Here is an 18,893-nt window from a genome sequence, read left to right on the forward strand (position 1 = left end):
ACCAGCATCCACGGCCTTGATTTCTACAAATAAGACATCTCAGCTGCACCTTCTACTCTTTCCCCCTTGATGGTGATCTACTTCTCTTGCAAGATCGGCCCCTTCCCTCCCTGCAGCTCCTCCGTAATGGGACCCCAGTGTCTGCATCAAGGCTGGGGGAGGCCTGCTGGCTGTCCGAAAGCGCAGATGCCCCTGAGGGACGTCCTGGATGACCTCTGGCCTTGGACGGCCCGGATGCTGACTGCTCCAACTGTGCATGGGTGGAAGCAGTCTGTCCTGCAGGTGGTGACAGCTGCAGTGGAGACGTGCCAGCGGTGGCATCAGGAATGCTGACATCCTGAGAGCGGACAGCAGCTCCCTGGTCGACCGACACTCTGGCACTCTGACGGGGCAGCACCGCAGCATGCGCACCAATCGGCTGGTCCACAGATTGATGCCCTGCTGTGGTGCTGCAAGGGCCCCGGGTAATCCCGCCTGATCCAGCGAGGGTGGCAGCAGTCATTGGTCGCGTGGCCTCAATATGCGTCTGCATGAGACCAGTGAGTGACTGCATGGCAGCACTCAGCACTTGCGTGGCAGGTGCCAGTGCTTCGGTGAAGCCCTGGACAGTCCTTTCCAGTGCTGCCCCGAAGCCGTGGACAGTCCTTTCCAGTGATGTCCCGATGCCCTGGACAGTCCTTTCCAGTGCTGCCCCAAAGTCCTGCGCACTCCTTGCCTGTTCTGCCCCGAAGTCCTGCGCACCTCCTTGCCTGTGCTGCCCCGAAGTCTTGGACACTCCTTGCCAGTGTCTCAATGGATTCAGGCATCCTTGCCACTGCAGCCATGAGCTCAGTGTGCCTGAGCCGAGCCTGGGTGCTCATTTCTGCGAGGGAACGCACCTCTTCTGCGCTCTGTGCAGCAGTACTCGCGGCCTGACTCGCCCTCCGGGGAGATGCGTGCCCCCGAGCTTCCCTACCCCCCTTGCGTTGCTGCAGCCCGCTGGTTCCTGGAACTGCTTCCTCCTCAGAGCATTCCCCCCCGCTCCCCTCCAGGGAAGTAGTCTCCCCAGTCTGCAGAGGGGCTGGCTCGCCTGAGCGTGGCAGGGATGGTCCGGCTTCCTCCTGCTCGTCGCCTCCGGAGTCAGTGGCAGTGGCAGCTTGAGGGCCCAGCTCCCGAGCTGGTGATGCAGCATCTGAAAGCAGGAGGTTGAAGAGTGGCTTTAGTGAAAGGACAGGGTGGCAGCAAGGGTTGCATGAGTGCTGCAATGCTCTGACATGGGTCCAGAGTGAAAAAGCATGCTGGTGGGGGGAACAAGTGGAAGGAGAGAGTTCAAAAAGGTGATGACTTTACCATCACTGTGCACAATGGGGTCGGCAGCTCCAGTGGTGACAGGACCAATCATCCGGCCTCCAACAATCTGGTGGACTCGTTCCTCCAGGTCCATCAGTGTCTGCAGCTGAGGAGGGCCTCCTCTGGTATGAAGCTGCTCCCACCGGTTCCTGGCCAGCTTGGCCTGCAGGAGAAAGGACGGAAGTGATGAAACATGCTGGCCTGAGCTGACATCACATGCCCCCCATGGTAGAATAGCCCTTCCATTATGCATTGAGCTGAATGTGCGTGTGTGTTTCCAGAAAGGGCCATGGGTGCTGGCTGACAGATGGCCATTGGGGCTTCGCGCACCCTCTGGCCATAATGTCAGGTGCAGATGGAGGGATGAAGAAGATGGCGAAAAAGGCACTCACCCTAACGACCTGAGTGAGGTCGTTGAACTTCTTCCTGCATTGCACAGGAGTCCTGGGCACCACGCTGCTTGAGGTGACTCTTTGACAAACTTCCTCCAAGTCCTGCGGTACTCGCTCTGATGAGGCCTCCTGCCATTGTCGGGGTACAGCACAGCTCGCCGGTGCTCCACTTCACCAACCAAAGCATCCAATGCCCCATCGGTAAAGCGCTCCGCTCTCTGCCTCACCCTCTCCATATGTTCAAAGTCTGAACGCCACAGAAAGCACAGCGCCGATTTTGAGGCCTACAAGGCGCAGAATGTGGCTGCTGCTCCTATTGACCCGCCCCTTTAAGAGCTGGCCGGCGCCAGCATGTCTCGGGGTTATCGATTATTGACAGCACCTGCGCTGCGCCCGGCTGCCGACATATTGAGTAGCGCCGCCGGGTTAGCGCCTTAAGACTCCCGTGCAGCGCCTGAATCAACGCCACAATCACCTTTAGGGGCGCAGCAACCCAATATCGCTCGAGGTGGCGATAAATTGCGCCTGGCGATAAAATTTGTGCAGCGCCAATTCTAGTGCCCCAAACGGGGCTATACCCAATTTCTCCCCCCATATCTCCTGCAGGCTGGAGAGTCCTGCAGCAGTGGGAATAACTATTGGCATTGGTGTTTTTTGGCTTTTGTCCAAAACCAGTTGTCCAGAAGATTTCTGGGCCTGAAACTTCATGGGGTACATGCAATAAAAGGTCATTTACATTCCAGGAACATCCATGGCCTTGCCGACTGCTCCTCTCAGTTTCTCCAATTTCAGAACGGTTAGTTCATTATTGTCCAATAGAAATTGCCGAGTAGCCATAAGTGTAGCTACAGCGAAACCATTCTAGGCAGTTTCACTAATTTTTGTAGAAAATGTCTTACATACATACACAATACAAGTAAATGTACATCACATAAGTATATTTACTCATTCCTACCACCATTCAGTAACCAAAGAAGTAAAAACACTCACAACAATCAAAAAAACTTTACCAACTGTAATGATATCAGCAAATAGTGATGATATTTGTCTGTGTTTGATTACTTATGCCTTACAGCATATTTGTCTGTGTTTTTGATTACTTGTGCCTGACCAGCAGAGGTCATGTGAGAGACAAGCAGTCCAGAGGGGTTTTACTTTCAGTTTCATTCTAGATGCATCACAGCATAGTGTGTTCTGTAAAAAGCTGTAGAAAGTCTTGAACAAGACTTTAGATTAAACAACATTCTCTTTCAGAAATGAGTCTTTATTGAACCCAAAAAGAAATCAAAACATGATGTCAGAAGTGGCTGAAAGAGAAAAAATCTGAAGTTAGCAACTTGATGGGACAGTGAAAGCAGTTGTGGCAAGTAAGCGAAATCAGCTCTCCACATATTAGCAAGCCAGAAGAGAACATCGTTGCTTACCATTAGAGAATAGCTAACGAAGTGAAAAATGGAAGGTTTACACCCACCGGCGACGCTTCAATTGACAGGTAATGTGGCTGAAAATTGGAGGAGATTCAAACAACGTTTAGAGTTGTATTTAGCGGCAATCGGAGCTGACAAGAAAAGTAATAAACAGAAATCGTCACTGTTCTTGCATGTCGTGGGTGATGAAGCGCTGGAGGTGTATAATAACTTCACATTCGCTGTTGATGGAGACAAAATGAAGCTAGATAAAATAATGGAACAGTTTGAGGCCTACTGCATACCTAAACGCAACGTGACCTTTGAGAGGCACAAATTTTTCACATGTGTACAGAAAATCGGCGAGACTATTGATCAGTATGTGACTGAACTGAGAAACCGGAGCAAATCGTGTGAATTTGGGGGACTGACAGACTTGCTGATAAAAGACAGACTGGTGTGTGGTATTCGAGATAATGGTCTAAGGGAAAGACTGCTAAGAGAGCAAGATCTAGACCTGGGAAAAGCCATAGCATTGTGTAGGGCTACAGAGACTGTGAAGTTGCAGGCAAAGGAGCTGTTCAGTGACAGTAGCTGCAACGTGGATGCAGTGAGAAAGAACGGATACAAACCGTTTAACAAAGAGAGCGCCAATGTGAAAAAAGAGACGTGGCCAGCAAACGAAAATGAAAGGGCCAATCGGAAGTCATGTAGTCGATGTGGTACACAGCATCCACCAAGAAAGTGTCCAGCATATGGTAAAACTTGCAATAAATGCAACAAAAACAACCATTATGCCCGTTGCTGTAAGAACCAAGCGCAACAAAGCAAGGTCCATACAGTAGATGAAAGCGAGATAGAGGAATTCAATGTAGATGTTGTGTCTGAAAACAAAAAAGAAAGAGACTGGATGTTGACACTAAAAGTGAATGACATACACATTCCATTTAAATTGGATACTGGAGCACAAGTTAATGTGATATCAGAGACCGATTTTAAGAGAATTAGACCCAGACCAAAGTTACATGGAATACAAGTGAAAGTGATCGGATACTCAGGTACTGATATACCAGTGAAAGGAAAATGCATTGTCAAAGTAACACACAAGGACAGAGAGCACACGCTAGCATTAATCGTGGTGCCAAAGGATGTGCAAGCCATACTTCGGTTAAAAGCCTGTGAGAGACTGAACCTGGTAAAGAGAGTCCTCGTTGTGGAAAGCGAAGGAGAGACAGTCTATGATGAACTCATGAAAGAGTACAAAGACCTATTTAAGGGTCTAGGCTGCATTCCAGGAGAACACACGATCAGAGTAGATAAAAGTATGACACCGGTCATACATCCATGCAGAAAAGTTCCGTTTGCTCTTCAAAAGCAACTGAAGGCAGAGTTGGACAGGATGGAAAGCCTGAACGTGATTCAGAAGATAGATGAGCCAACTGAGTGGGTGAGTTCCCTCGTCGTAGTGGACAAAAAGAATGGAAAGCTCAGAATTTGCCTGGATCCAAGCGATCTAAACAGAGCAATAAAGAGAGAGCACTTCAAGCTTCCTACACGTGAGGAAATCATGGCACAGTTTGCAAATGCAAAATATTTCAGCAAGTTAGATGCGTCCTCAGGATTTTGGCAGATGAAGCTGGACGAAGCAAGTTCAAGACTGTGCACGTTCAACACTCCATTTGGCAGATACAGATTCCTAAGGTTACCATTTGGCATTGCCTCAGCTCCTGAAGTGTATCACAAGACTATCCATATGATCTATGAGCACCTGGAGGGAGTTGATACATCAATGGATGACATCATAGTATGGGGAACCACGAGAACTGAGCATGACGAGAGACTGAAAAAAGTGCTGGAAGCAACAAGGAAAACAAACCTGAAGCTGAATAGAGAGAAATGCCAGCTCGGGGTGAAAGAACTGACATTCGTGGGAGATATCCTTAGCAGTGAGGGCATCAGACCAGATCCCAGAAAGGTGTCCGCCATTGAGAATATGCCAAGGCCACAATGCAAAAAGGACGTGCAGAGGTTTAATGGAATGATCAACTACATGGGTAAATTCATATCCAACCTCTCAGAAAAAATAGCGCCACTGAGAAGACTAACTGAAAAGAACATAGAATGGGAATGGAATCATGAGCATGAGAAGTCATGGAGCGATCTAAAGAAACTGCTCACAGAGGAACCAGTTCTGAGGTTTTATGACCCAGCGAGACCCATCAAGATATCATCAGATGCATCACAGAGTGGGCTCGGTGCCGTTCTTCTGCAACAATATGACTACTGGCAAACTATTGCATATGCATCGTGCTCAATGACAGACGCGGAGACGCGATATGCTCAAATAGAAAAGGAGCTGCTCAGCATCACATACGCCTGTGAAAGATTTCACCAGTTTGTGGCAGGACAAGCAATCAGTGTAGAGACTGACCATAAGCCCTTGATTGCATTGTTCCAAAAGCCACTGAATAGCTGTCCGCTTAGAATACAAAGAATGATGATCAGGCTGCAACGCTATACACTGAATGTTGCGTACACACCGGGTAAGCTGATGTATACAGCAGACACATTGTCCAGAGCTGTTGACCCAAGTGAGCCTGCAAACACCACAATGGATGAAAAAGTGAACGCCTACGTGGACATGATCACAAGTGCACTGCCCATAGCAGATGCAAAAATGGAGCTCATAAAGACTGAGACAAACAAAGATGAAACAATGAGACAACTGAGAAAAAGCATCTTGGATGGATGGCCCAACATGGAGCAAGACTGCTCACCTGATATAGCAGAGTACTGGAACTGCAGGGCGGAACTATCAGTGGTCGAAGACATCATCTACAAAGGAAGTAAAATAGATATCCCAAAGAGTCTGAGAAGAGAGATGCTAAAAAAGATCCATGGAGGACATCTGGGAATCGAAAAGTGTAAGAAAAGAGCACGAGAGGTGATGTACTGGCCACGAATCAACCAAGATGTGACAAATGAGGTGTCAAACTGCACAATATGCCTGAAATATCGAGCAAGCAATCTGGTAGAACCACTAAAGCCACACCCAGCACCAGACAGACCTTACCAGAAGGTAGGCGCTGACCTATTCGTATGTCAAGGGAAGGACTATCTTGTCGTCACAGACTATTACTCCCTGTATCCAGAGGTTTGTAGACTGTACACCACCACTGCAGAAGCTGTGATAAGAAGTATGAAAGCCATATTCTCCAGACATGGCGTGGCAAGCGAGGTCTTCACAGACAACGGACCCCAGTTTAACAATGCAAATTTCCGACACTTTGCCAAAGAGTGGGACTTTGTCCACACAACGTCAAGTCCTCACTATCCACAGTCCAATGGACTAGTGGAAAAATCGGTCCAGACAGTGAAAAGGCTGATGTACAAGGCAAAAGACAGTGGAACTGACTTCTACAAAAGCATGCTTGTATACCACACAACGCCGCTCGAGTGTGGTATGTCACCAGCCCAACTCCTGATGGGACGTCGGCTAAGGTCAAACCTACCCATCCCGGAGAACCTCCTGAAAACAAAAGAGGGGGAGAAAGTGAGGAAGTTCAAAGAGCAACAGAAAGAAAAGCAAAAGTACTACTATGACAGAGGAACACAAAACCTACCTGAACTCCACACTGGTGACCAAGTAAGGTTGAAAGACAAAACAAACACATGGACTCAGAAGGGAACTGTCCTGAGTGAAGTTCAACCAAGATCATACACCATTCAGACAGATGAGGGCGCTGTTCTGAGAAGAAATCGTCGAGATCTTCTCATGGGACCAGCCACAGCAGGTCAAGAGACTGATACTGGTGAACAACCTGATCACACAGCTGAGAACCAATCATCTGAGGCAACAACTCAGATTCAAGGACAATCAATCAGAAAATCCTCAAGACACGTGAAGCCTCCTGAGAGACTCATTGAGCAAATTTAAGGACTATTGTTAAAGAAGGAAGTAATGTTATCTTATTCTTTCTTCAAGTTCTAGTGTATTGACATATTTCATGTGAACACACAAAGCAAGGGTAAAAAACCTTGATCATGATAATGATAATGTAAGTTCATTAAATGTTGTTAGTTAAAAGTAAAATACTTTTGTTTTAAGAAAGGGAGATGTAATGATATCAGCAAATAGTGATGATATTTGTCTGTGTTTGATTACTTATGCCTTACAGCATATTTGTCTGTGTTTTTGATTACTTGTGCCTGACCAGCAGAGGTCATGTGAGAGACAAGCAGTCCAGAGGGGTTTTACTTTCAGTTTCATTCTAGATGCATCACAGCATAGTGTGTTCTGTAAAAAGCTGTAGAAAGCCTTGAACAAGACTTTAGATTAAACAACATTCTCTTTCAGAAATGAGTCTTTATTGAACCCAAAAAGAAATCAAAACACCAACAAACGCACAAAAAGGTAAAAGTACACGTGCATACTCCATGCAAATTAGTATTACTATCACATGCCCAATGACAGTGTCTATTATTCATTTTTTATTTACTAATCAGAAATGCCATTAGCCACATCTGGATTTCTAATTAGCCACATGTGGCTAGTGGCTCACATATTGGGAAACATTGGGCTGGTGGAAGGTCTAATGGACAATTCTTCTGGGTGTGCTTCCTATTACCGCTCACCCGGCATAACTTCAGGAAATGAGGCATGAGACCATGTTAGACCCCTCGCACTCATATACAGCTGATTGGCTAAATGCTCAATGGTTGGTGGGGGCGGGGGTCAATATCAGGTGCAGTGTACTGGCCAATAAAGCCTCACACACTGCTCAATGCACTACACCCCCATTACCCACCTACCAACAATCTCTTGCTATCACCACTCATACCTCACAATCATAGCTTCACTTCACCCTCACACACTTACCACTGATGCAACACTCACACCCGCATCTCACACCTTGCACACACTGCCAGCTATTCAACCATGGCAGGCACATCACCCAAACACATTACACCACACTCACTGACACACTACCCTTTCTCTTGCAGGCAAAGGTGGTTCATAGCTGCAGAGAGCAATAGCAGACGGGAGGCGGTCAAGCAAGGGTTGACAACCTAACTGACCTGGAGTAAACAGTGATCTATATGATTGGAGGGGCTGTGACAGAGTCCGTGGCAAGTGGAGAAGCTGAAAGCATCGTTGATGATGATGTATGCTCATACCTAATCCTTCTTCTCAAATCCCACTTCCCCCTCATCCCACAATCTCTTTTCACTTACAAGCTGCTGATGGTGTATGTATGGATATCTTGCTTTCCCCCCTCCCCTCACCACAACCTGACCCCTGTGTCATAAAAACAGAAAATGCTGGAAATACTCAGCAGGTCAGGCAGCATCTGTGGCGAGAGAAACAGAGTTAACGTTTCAGGTTGATGACCTTTCGTCACAACTGGAAAAAGTTGGAGATGGAACAGGTTTTTAAGCAAGTGTAGGGGTAGAGAGAGGGGGAAGGGGAGGAAAGAAAAAAAGGGAAGGCCTGTGATAGGATGGAAGGCAGGAGAGATTAGGGGGGAGAAATTCAGTATTGCCCCGTTTGGGGCGCAGTTATTGGCCGGGCGCAAAGTTTAACGCCTGCCGTTAATTATCGCCTCCGACTGCAAACTTGGCTTCTATCGCCCCTGGAGGTGATTGGAGCGCTAAATCAGGTGCTACACACCTCTCTTAAGGCGCTAACGCCGAGGAGCGAGGCGCTACCTCAGAGCGCTGGCGAAGCTTATGTGATGTCAGTTAGCAATGGAACACAGACACACTGGCGCCGGACAGTTCTTAAAGGGAAGGATCAATCTTGCTCTCCATCCACACCCTGCTCATTGCAGCCTTGAATCTCTGCCTGGAGAGACCTGTACATCAATTCTGCTGGAAAGAACAATGGAGAGACCCAGGGAAAGAGCACAGAGTGCAGCCCCCATAGTCTCTTCTAAATCGATGCAAGGAAGGTCAAATCAAAATGAACCTGCAAAGTGCTGCTCAGTCGCCCAAAACTCCTTCACACCGCGTTGAATCTCTCCAGAAGTCTCTCTCTCTCAGAATATGTGGTGCAAAAATGTTGCCAACAAAAAAAGGCAGGAAGCGGCTGCCTTTACATAGCGCTCCCCCAGTCCCTTCCCGACTGCAAGACGCTCCCCTCTACCCGTCGTTGCTAGCGGCAGGCAGAAAGACAGGGGGGGCCATTCAATATCCGGTCTGGGGCGCTACCGGGGCATTGCACGCTCAACTGGCGTCATGATCTGCGGGCACAGGTGATCATGGCGGTAGTGTTTAGCGCTGCCGCAAAATGTCTGGACAATTTCACGAGCGGCACAAACATCGCCGCCCCGGGCGCTAGCTGCTTTGCGCCCCATTAACGGGAGGCGCAAAGCAACCAAATTTATCCCCCTAGGAGACAAAAGGGATGATGGTGCAAGGCCCTTGTGTTGTCTGCTTTCAGATACGCAACAATTGCAACCTGGCCAACCTGTCCCTGAGCTTGAGGAAGAGACTGGTGGAGGAGAAGAAGACACATCGGCACTGCATCTGACACTCGCAGACTCCAGCTCAGAAAATGGCACTGCATGACCTTTAGAAAGAAAGACTTAGATTTTTATAGCGCCTTTCACAACCACCGGATGTCTCAAAGCGCTTTGCAGCCAATGAAGTACTTTTTGAAGTGGAGTCACTGTTGTAATGTAATCGAGGGAAGTATAGAGGCGGGATCTGCCCATGGTGAGTCACTGCGTACGACTGGGCTGCAGCCAGGCCAGGGGGAAAGGTAGCTCGGGTGCCAGCTCCCCGGAGAGCGAGTTTGTGCACGAGTTCTGCATAGGACTCAGAAGATGACCTCGATGGGGCAGCCTTCAGAAAAGGGTGATAGGCATGCACACAGAAATGCTTGGTGCAATGGCAAGCCCACTTGTCAGCGTCAAGGAGCATGGAGGAGTCTGGCTCCAACATTGCATGGGGCTTTGCGCAGAGCTTGAAGTCCAAGATTTCCACAATGGTAATGATGAGCAACTCCGTGAGAGACCTTGTGGACCCAATGATGATGCTGGGTGTGATGTACGATGCCGTAGTTTCCATTGCAGCACATGTGGAAGCAACCCAACGTGTTAGTGCTGCAGTGGAAGTGCAGACTGCTCTCTTGCAGTCTCAGCTTGCTGCCACGCAAGCTCAGACTGATGCTGTCATCGCTGGGTTTACGAGTGTCGAAAGGGTGTCACAGCAGTCCAGCAATCTGCGTTCCAACAGATTGCTAGGAACGCTGAGGCACCGCCCCGGGGGAGTGGCAGTGGCTGACTGTCAACCAGTCAGCCCAGACTGCTGCCGCCCATGCCGAGGTGGTGCAGTCTACAGCCAGGCTTTCTAGGCCCAGAGTTGCTTGAGGTCATTCTGCAAGGCCATCTGAAAGACAGCAGCCTTCCACCAGCCATGCTGCAGCCACTGGGGGAGCACTTCGTAGGAGCACTAGAGTGAGAAAGACAGACACTAAGGGAATCCACAAGGGTGATTCGTTGACTTTGTTCTTTTGAATTGAGTTTGATAAATTTATGAATTATGTTTGGACTATGTGCTTTGTGGTGGCTTTCATTTCAGCTTTGTGCCCAGGAGGTCGCTGTGATTTTCTGTGATAAAGGGATGGCATGATGGGAAAGTGGTGAGCAATGGGGATCTGGGGTTTCATTCACTGGAACCAGAGTCGGATGAGGCACACACGAACAGCCTGTCCAGAATTGGGCTGTGCTGCCTGCCTCCTCCCTTCCTCCTCCTCTTCCTCCTCCTACTCTTCCTTCCCCTCTTTCTCTTTCTCTTCCTCCTCCTCCTCCTGAGGTGGTCCTGGAACCCTTGGTGGCAAGGGCTGTACGTTCATGCTGGCCAAATTACGGAGCATGCAGCAGACCACCTCGAAACAGGACACCCTTTCTGGCGAGTACTGGAGGGCTCCTCCCAAGCGGTCAAGGCAGCAGAACCCCAGGGTCTGCTCGATGATAACATAAGAACATAAGAAGAGCAGGAGCCTGCTCCGCCATCAATAAGATCATGGCTGATCATCGACCTCAACACTTTCCCACCCGGTCTCCATATCCCTTGATTCCCCTACTATGTAATATTTGCAAAATTTCTCCATCTCCCCGAAGGTTATTATTAATAAAAGGGACCCTGCATGGACATTTTAAATTGAAAAGGGTACCCAAGATGGCGTCTGTGCCTCGTGGCAGATAGCCTGTGGGATTCCAAAATGGATTCTGCAGCGCAGACAGCTTGGGAGAAATCAAAACTAAGGCTGCAGGTTTTCTGTGAAGAGAAACTTTGTCTTTTGGAACGAGACAGGACTCTGAATTATGTATTAGACTGAATTGGAGATGGATCTAATTGCAGTTTAGGCCTACAGTTAAGGCCATCAAACAGTCTGCATACATTATCGGAAACAGATTAACACAGCCATCGAGGTCGGACAAGCCCACCAAGGAACTTTCAGGACAATACAAGTCAATTATCGGGCCGGTAGATGCGATTACCTGCCATCTAAAAACCGGCCGACCTTCGAATATCTGCACACTAACTCAAACTGGCAGCTGTCGACGAAGAATCATCCCTGCAAGGTAAAGTACCCAAACAGAGACTTTGACTTTGGGGTACTCGAACCTGGACAACGCCCTTGCAGCACCCGGAGACCACGTGACGACGGCAGGCTTCAGAGAGCACCAAGAGCGAACCCCGAACCCCACCGCTGTTTTGAATTGAGCAAACCCCGTTTTTGATTGGTGAGCATAGATTCTGACCCCTCATAGCTTAATCTAGTTAGGTATAGGGGTGGGATAAGGATAAGGGGACTGTTAAGATAGTTGTTTTCCCTTGATGTGCCGTGTGCTCCCCATTCCCTGTATAAGTGCATTTGCCTGTAATGTTATAGTGGTAACTTTTTTTAAGACTGTATTAATTTTTCCTGTTCAATAAAATCTTGGTTTTTGCTTGCATCCAAACCACCTGTCTACTCGAGTTTTTCTGTATCGCTGCCTGTACTTAAGTCCGGTGTCTAGAACCCAGGGGTGTGGGAGCGATTCAAACCGCTCACAAACAGTCAGGGACATAACTGACTGGGTGCACGCGCCACACCCGCCACCCCCTACAGAAATGGCGACCGTGGCAGGACACTGGCATCAGGGTTGCGATATGGTAGACAATGGTTCGGATGAGCGAACCGTTATGGAGGAAAGGATTTCTGATTGTGTGTTTAGCAAGGTGAATATCACTAAGAAGTGGATCACCACTCTGTTAAAGTCTGGGCGTCCAGTAGATGCAGCAGCCAAGTGGACAGAGGGAAAGGAACACAAGAAGTCCTTTGAGAAGGCAGTTTGGCTGATGTGCTTTAAAAAGCAGATCCAGCTACTGGACGGGCTCGTTGCCGCACAGGCAATCGAGTTAAAGGAGTCAGCCTTGGAGATCCAGGATAAGGCTCTCGCAGGGGGAAAGTTGTTAGTAGCTTTGCAGGCTTTGAACCAAGAAAGAGTCCATCTAGTGAGAGAACACAAGGCCCAGTTGGAATACCTACGGTGCCAAGTCACCGAGGCCAAGGGAAATGAGTCAAGGTTGCAGGAGAAAAATGCCCGCATGGCAAGGCAGGTTAGGGAACAGGAAGAGAAAGTGCAGGAGGTAAAAGCCGCTTACAAGCTAGCGAATGAACAGGGGTTTGAGGAGGCAGACCACGGCCCCTGTAAAGAGAGGATAGAAAATCTGAGCCGGGCCCTCCGGAAGGCAAAAGGCATGGTATGCCTCATAAGTCCAAAGGCAGGTCAGGCAGATATTATGGGGAACGAGGGGAGAACAGTTCCAATGTCACCGGTAGTGCCTAGGGACGACCCGGTTGAGAGAGACGAGACCTCACGACCACTACCCATAGCGCCAAGTTTCAGTGAGGTTTGGCAGCAAGGGGGGGTGGAACCCAGAGTGGAGCCAGAGGTGGAGGTGAAGGTAGAGCAACCCCCGCCCGAAAAGTCGGAACCAGAACTGATGTGCCCAGCACGGCATTGGAGATTCGGCCCACCCGCCAATGGCGAAGATGAGGGACCCCTCCAAAACCAGTTCGTATTACCCTTTAACACCCAGCAGCTTAGGGTTATGGTCAACCATATCACGAAGCTTTCCGCCAAGAGAGACCCCTCGATCCACTTCAGGGAAATAGAGCAGACAGCCAGCGTCAACGACTGCGATGACGCTGAGAAGGCCAAGATGCTGCTATTCTCCCTGGAGAGTAATCTCCTCCAATCCCTCTCTGAAGAGTGTAAGAGGGGACAGAGCGGGTACGAGGAGCTTAGAGACGCGGTTCTGGAGGCCATGGGGATGGATGAGGGAAGTCCTTTCTCCCGTGTGGAGACCCCGCAGGCTTTTGCGGACCGGTTGTGGCCGGTGTACCGGAAAGCCTGCTCAGGGACGCGGGACCGGGGATTCCTGAACGGGGATTCTCTGACGCATTGGCTCCGTTGTCTAGTGACGAACAGCTTGCCACAGATCCGGGCCAAGGCAGAAGCCTGGTTCGATCCCAAAAATCCCCAGACCACAGAGATCACGGTAATTAGGCAGCTCACTCTGGCCTATAAAAACGGTAGGGGAGACGATGCACACCCACCCAAGGGTAACCTGCATGAGGTAAAACCCGGACCGGGTAGGAAAGAGTGGCACCAGGAAGGGAGTAACCCCCCCCAGCACAAAGACCAATTGTTACGGGTGTGGGAAGGATGGCCACTGGCGGAAGGAGTGTAAGAACCCTTGGGAGGATAACAAGGGAAAGCATCCCACAGCCCCAGCCCAAAAGGCGGGGGTAGGGACCCCTTCCGCAGAGGTCGAGTCGCTTTTGGACACCATGAGGTCCTTACTGACTGGCCAGGGGAGAGTAGCAGCCACCACCGGTGCTCTCACCCCGTCAGCCCCATCCAACCCACAGCCGTGACTAGAGCCGGCGCAGCCTGTGTATCTGTGTTCGCTCCGATATGATGAGTGGAGGAGACCCATGTTGGAGATGGAGGTGGAAAAGGTAGCGGGGACCTATCTGTTGGACACCGGGGCATCGCGCACCGTGATCTACTCAGCTAACCCCAGCACCTCACCTCTCTCCAGCGGGGTCCCATACAGTCTATTGGGGTTCACGGGTAAGGAACAGGCTGGCTCGGTCTCCATCCCGCTCGCCATTCAGATAGGACCGCTCCACTCCAAGTGGACGTGTGTCCTGATGAATTGGAAAATGGAGGGTGGAAGAGGGGTCCTGGGGGCCAAATTTATCGTAGGTCACGGGATCCTGGTGGATTTGAGGAATCACTGCCTCTGGGGGGCAGGAAAAGTAAAGAACGGTGAGATCGTAGTTATCCCGGGTAAGGAAGGGAAGGGGACCCTCTGCACCATGAAGCCCAAAGAGGATTATAACTTCGGGCTCATGGTCAGCAATACCCAACCCGAGTTCCAGGCATTTGTGCAGGCCCACCTGGCCACATTTGCCACTCACAAACACGACTGTGGGAGGGTCACGGGGTTTGAGGTCAGAGTAGACAGGGACCCCATGGCCCTACCACAGAAACAGTATAACTTCCCCAGGGAAGCAGAGCCGGACATGGAAGCAGCCATGTCCTCGTTAGTACAGCAGGGAGTTTTGAGGCCGATAGCCACCCATGTAAACTCTCCGCTGTGGCCGGTTAGAAAACCAGACAATTCCTGGAGGGCCATGGTGGAATATCGGGTGCTCAATAGTAACATCCCAGCCTGTGCACCCACAGTGGCAGCAGTTGCTGACCTGATAGGGAGTATTCCAGCATTCGTGACCACTTTCACAGTGCTGGATATTTCCAATGGGTTTTGGTCCATCCCTGTAAGGAGGGAGGATCAGTACAAGTTTGCCTTTACGTTTAAAGGGCAACAGTACATGTGGAACTGCTTGTCTCAGGGCTTCCATAACAGCCCCAGCATTTTCCATCAGTGCATGGCTGACAGTTTGAAGGATTTTAGCCAGCCCAGACAGTTGGTTCAATATGTGGATGACCTGCTCCTGTTCACTGATTCGAAAGAGGAGCATGGCCCACTATTGGCCGAACTACTGGAGCTGTTAGGACAGAAGGGTTTCAAGGTGAATCCCAAGAAGGCGCAAATCGGCCAGCAGGAGGTGAAATTCCTCGGTCTGACCGTGCGCGCCGGAGAAAGGGCCATAGATAAGGCTAGGAGGGAGGTGGTACAAGAACTACCGGTCCCTAACACAGTGACGGGTGTGAGGTCGTTTCTAGGGCTAACCGGGTCCCCTCCAATAAATTACCAAGTGTAACCCAAGGCAGAGACTCCGGAGGCATACTGATCTGGTTTAAAACAGAACTTAAGAATTACATCAAATTTATAAAAAAGGGCGAAAACCATATGTGGCTCAAACTTGAGAGGGAGATTATCTCAAACACCCAAGATGTTTACATTTGCGCACTTTATATCCCTCCAATCGATTCCCCGTACTACAAAGAGGACACCTTCTCCAACATGGAGGGGGAAATTATCCAATACCAGGCCCAGGGGAACGTGTTGATCTGTGGGGACCTCAATTCAAGAACGGGCGAAGAACCAGACTTCACCAATAATCAGGGAAACAATTACGTATTCGGGAATAACCACTTTGACATCCCTTCCCTTCCATACAGGCATAACTGCGACAAGCAGTCAAATACCAACGGTAAACAGCTACTACAGCTCTGTCGAAACCTGGGTCTGTACATTGTCAATGGTAGGTTCATAGGAGACCTCCTAGGAAGATCAACCTACTGCTCACCTCTTGGCTGCAGCACAGTAGACTATATGATTACAGACTTGGACCCATCCTCTTTCAGAGCATTCACAGTCAAACCACAAACAACACTGTCAGATCACAGTCAAATTACTATGTTTCTCAAAAAGACAGAAACAAACAACATAGAAACACAACCCAGTAAACTGTACAACACCAAAAAATCGTACAGATGGGCCAAAAACGACACGGAAAAATACCAGAAAACAATTAGCAATGCATCAACTCAAGCTCTCTTAGACACCTTTCTGGATAACATATACACTCACAATAAAGAAGGCGTAAACCGGGCAGTTAGTAAACTAAACAATATTTTTGATAATTTGGCAACAAATGCAAACTTGAAAGCTCGCAAGAACAAACCCAAAACAAAAAACTATGAAAAATGGTTTGACCATGATTGCCATAACATGAGGAAAAAACTTAGAAAACTATCAAACCAAAAACACAGACATCCAGAAAACGAGGAATTACGCCTTACTTATTGTCAGACGCTAACACAATACAGAAACACACTCAGGACCAAAAAAGAGCAATTTATTAAGAATACACTCAGCTCCATGGAGGAATCCATTGAGTCGAATTGTTTCTGGGACAACTTGAAAACACTACACAAAAAACAACACGACGATTTGTCCATTCAAAATGGGGACACATGGGTAAACCACTTTGAAAAATTATACCAGAAAAACACACTAGGACCAGAGCAACACCAAATACGCAAAAAACTTGAAAAGCTTGAAATGGCCATAAAAGATAACCAAAACCCGCTAGACGCCATAATAACAGAAAAAGAACTTCTTGAAAAACTCAAGGACCTGCGACCAGGAAAAGCTTGCGGGACAGACGGCATACTAAACGAGATGATTAAACACGCAGACGACAAACTGAAACTGGCTATCCTAAAACTCTTCAACTTGGTTCTGAGTGTCGGTTATTTCCCTGACATCTGGAACAAAGGACTCATAACACCCATATACAAAAGTGGGGACAAAATCGACCCAAACAACTATCGAGGCATCTGTGTAAACAGTAACCTGGGGAAGGTATTCTGTAGCATCATAAACAAAAGACTTATAAACTTCCTTGAAGAGCACAATGTCTTGAGTAAAAGCCAAATTGGATTCCTGCCAAACTATAGAACATCCGATCATATCTTCACCCTACAGACCCTAATTGACAAACACGTTCACCATAACAAAAGCAAAATCTACACATGCTTTGTAGATTTCCAGAAGGCTTTCGACTCCATCTGGCATGACGGTTTATTCCTGAAACTTATCGAAAGCGGGGTAGGAGGTAAAACATATGATGTAATTAAATCAATGTATACAAACAATAAATGTGCAGTTAAAATTGGAGACAAACAAACAAAATACTTCCCACAGGGGCGGGGGGTGACGCAGGGCTCGCCAATCTCACCGACACTCTTTAATATTTACATAAATGGATTGGCAAAACTACTTGAACAATCTACAGCACCCGGCCTCACCCTATATGAATCCAAGGTTAAATTCCTCCTCTATGCCGACGACCTGGTTCTGCTGTCACCAACTAAGGAGGGTCTACAGCAGAACCTGGACCTGCTGGAGTCGTACTGCCAGACTTGGGCCCTGACAATAAATCCCCAAAAAACCAAAGTCCTTGTGTTCCAGCAAAGATCCAAACAACATGGACCCACAATAAATTTCACAGTAGGAACAACCAAAATTGAACAAACCACTCACTACACATACTTGGGCTTAAAAATCAGTTCTACGGGAAACTTCAAACTGGCTGTGAATGAACTGAAAGAGAAAGCAAGAAGGGCTTTCTATGCCATCAAAAAATCAATCCAAATAGAAATCCCAATTAGCATTTGGCTCAAAATTTTCAAATCAGTAATTGAACCAATTGCACTCTATGGCAGTGAGGTCTGGGGACCACTAACACAACAAGATTTTGCAAAATGGGACAAACACCCAATTGAGATCCTACATGCGGAATTCTGTAAAAGTATCCTCCGGACTCAAAGGAAAACAGTAAACAACGCATGCAGGGCGGAACTAGGCCAATACCCATTAATAATCACTATCCAAAAAAGAGCCACCAAATTTTGGAATCACCTACAAATGAGCAACCCCCAATGCTATCACTACGACGCCCTGAAATGCCAAGAGCTGACCATAAAGAAGAATACCCTCAGTCAACTAGTCCTGGGACTCAATAAAGTAACTAATAACAATACTAACAATAACCAGCCCCAGGACAGTGACAGGGTAACACAAAGAATTCGACCCAACACAATCGTCGCTAAGCAAAAGGAAAAATATCTGTCATATTGGGCAGAAACAACAAAAACCCAAAGCAAACTCAATTGCTACTTGGCCCTAAACAGACAATACAACATAGCTGATTACCTGACCATGGTAAAGGATAACAAACTGAGAAGAACCTTGACAAGGTACAGACTTAGCGAACATAGCCTAGCGATCGAAAAAGGCAGACACAGGCAGACCAGGCTGCCAAGAGAAGACAGGATATGCTCTCACTGCAGTCAGGGAGTAGTTGAGACAGAGATGCACTTCCTCACAGCCTGTGGAAAATATCAGGGCATCAGAGAGAATTTCTATCAAAAATTCTCACAAATATGCCCTGAATTCAGAAATCTGACTGACAACCAAAAACTCCCATTCCTACTGGGGGAGGAGAGAAGCTGTGTAACACTGGCGGCACACTATGTTACAGCTTGCCATGAACAGAGGGACAACCAGTAAACTAAGACAAGAGTATATATAAACAAGGCGAAAATATATTTATAAACTCAGGGATATACCTGTTTATACACTGTATGAATGGAACCGCGTTTATGTGTTCAACCATAAATGTATTTTGATGCTTTGGCAACATAAGATGTACCTTATCATGCCAATAAAGCGATTTGTATTGTATTGTATTGTACTGCAGAGACTTCATTGAGGACTATGCCGC

The sequence above is a fragment of the Somniosus microcephalus genome, chromosome 1 (genome assembly GCF_052327205.1).
Source record: "Somniosus microcephalus isolate GS21.2 chromosome 1, FLI_Smic_1.0, whole genome shotgun sequence".
Lineage (NCBI taxonomy): Eukaryota > Metazoa > Chordata > Chondrichthyes > Squaliformes > Somniosidae > Somniosus > Somniosus microcephalus.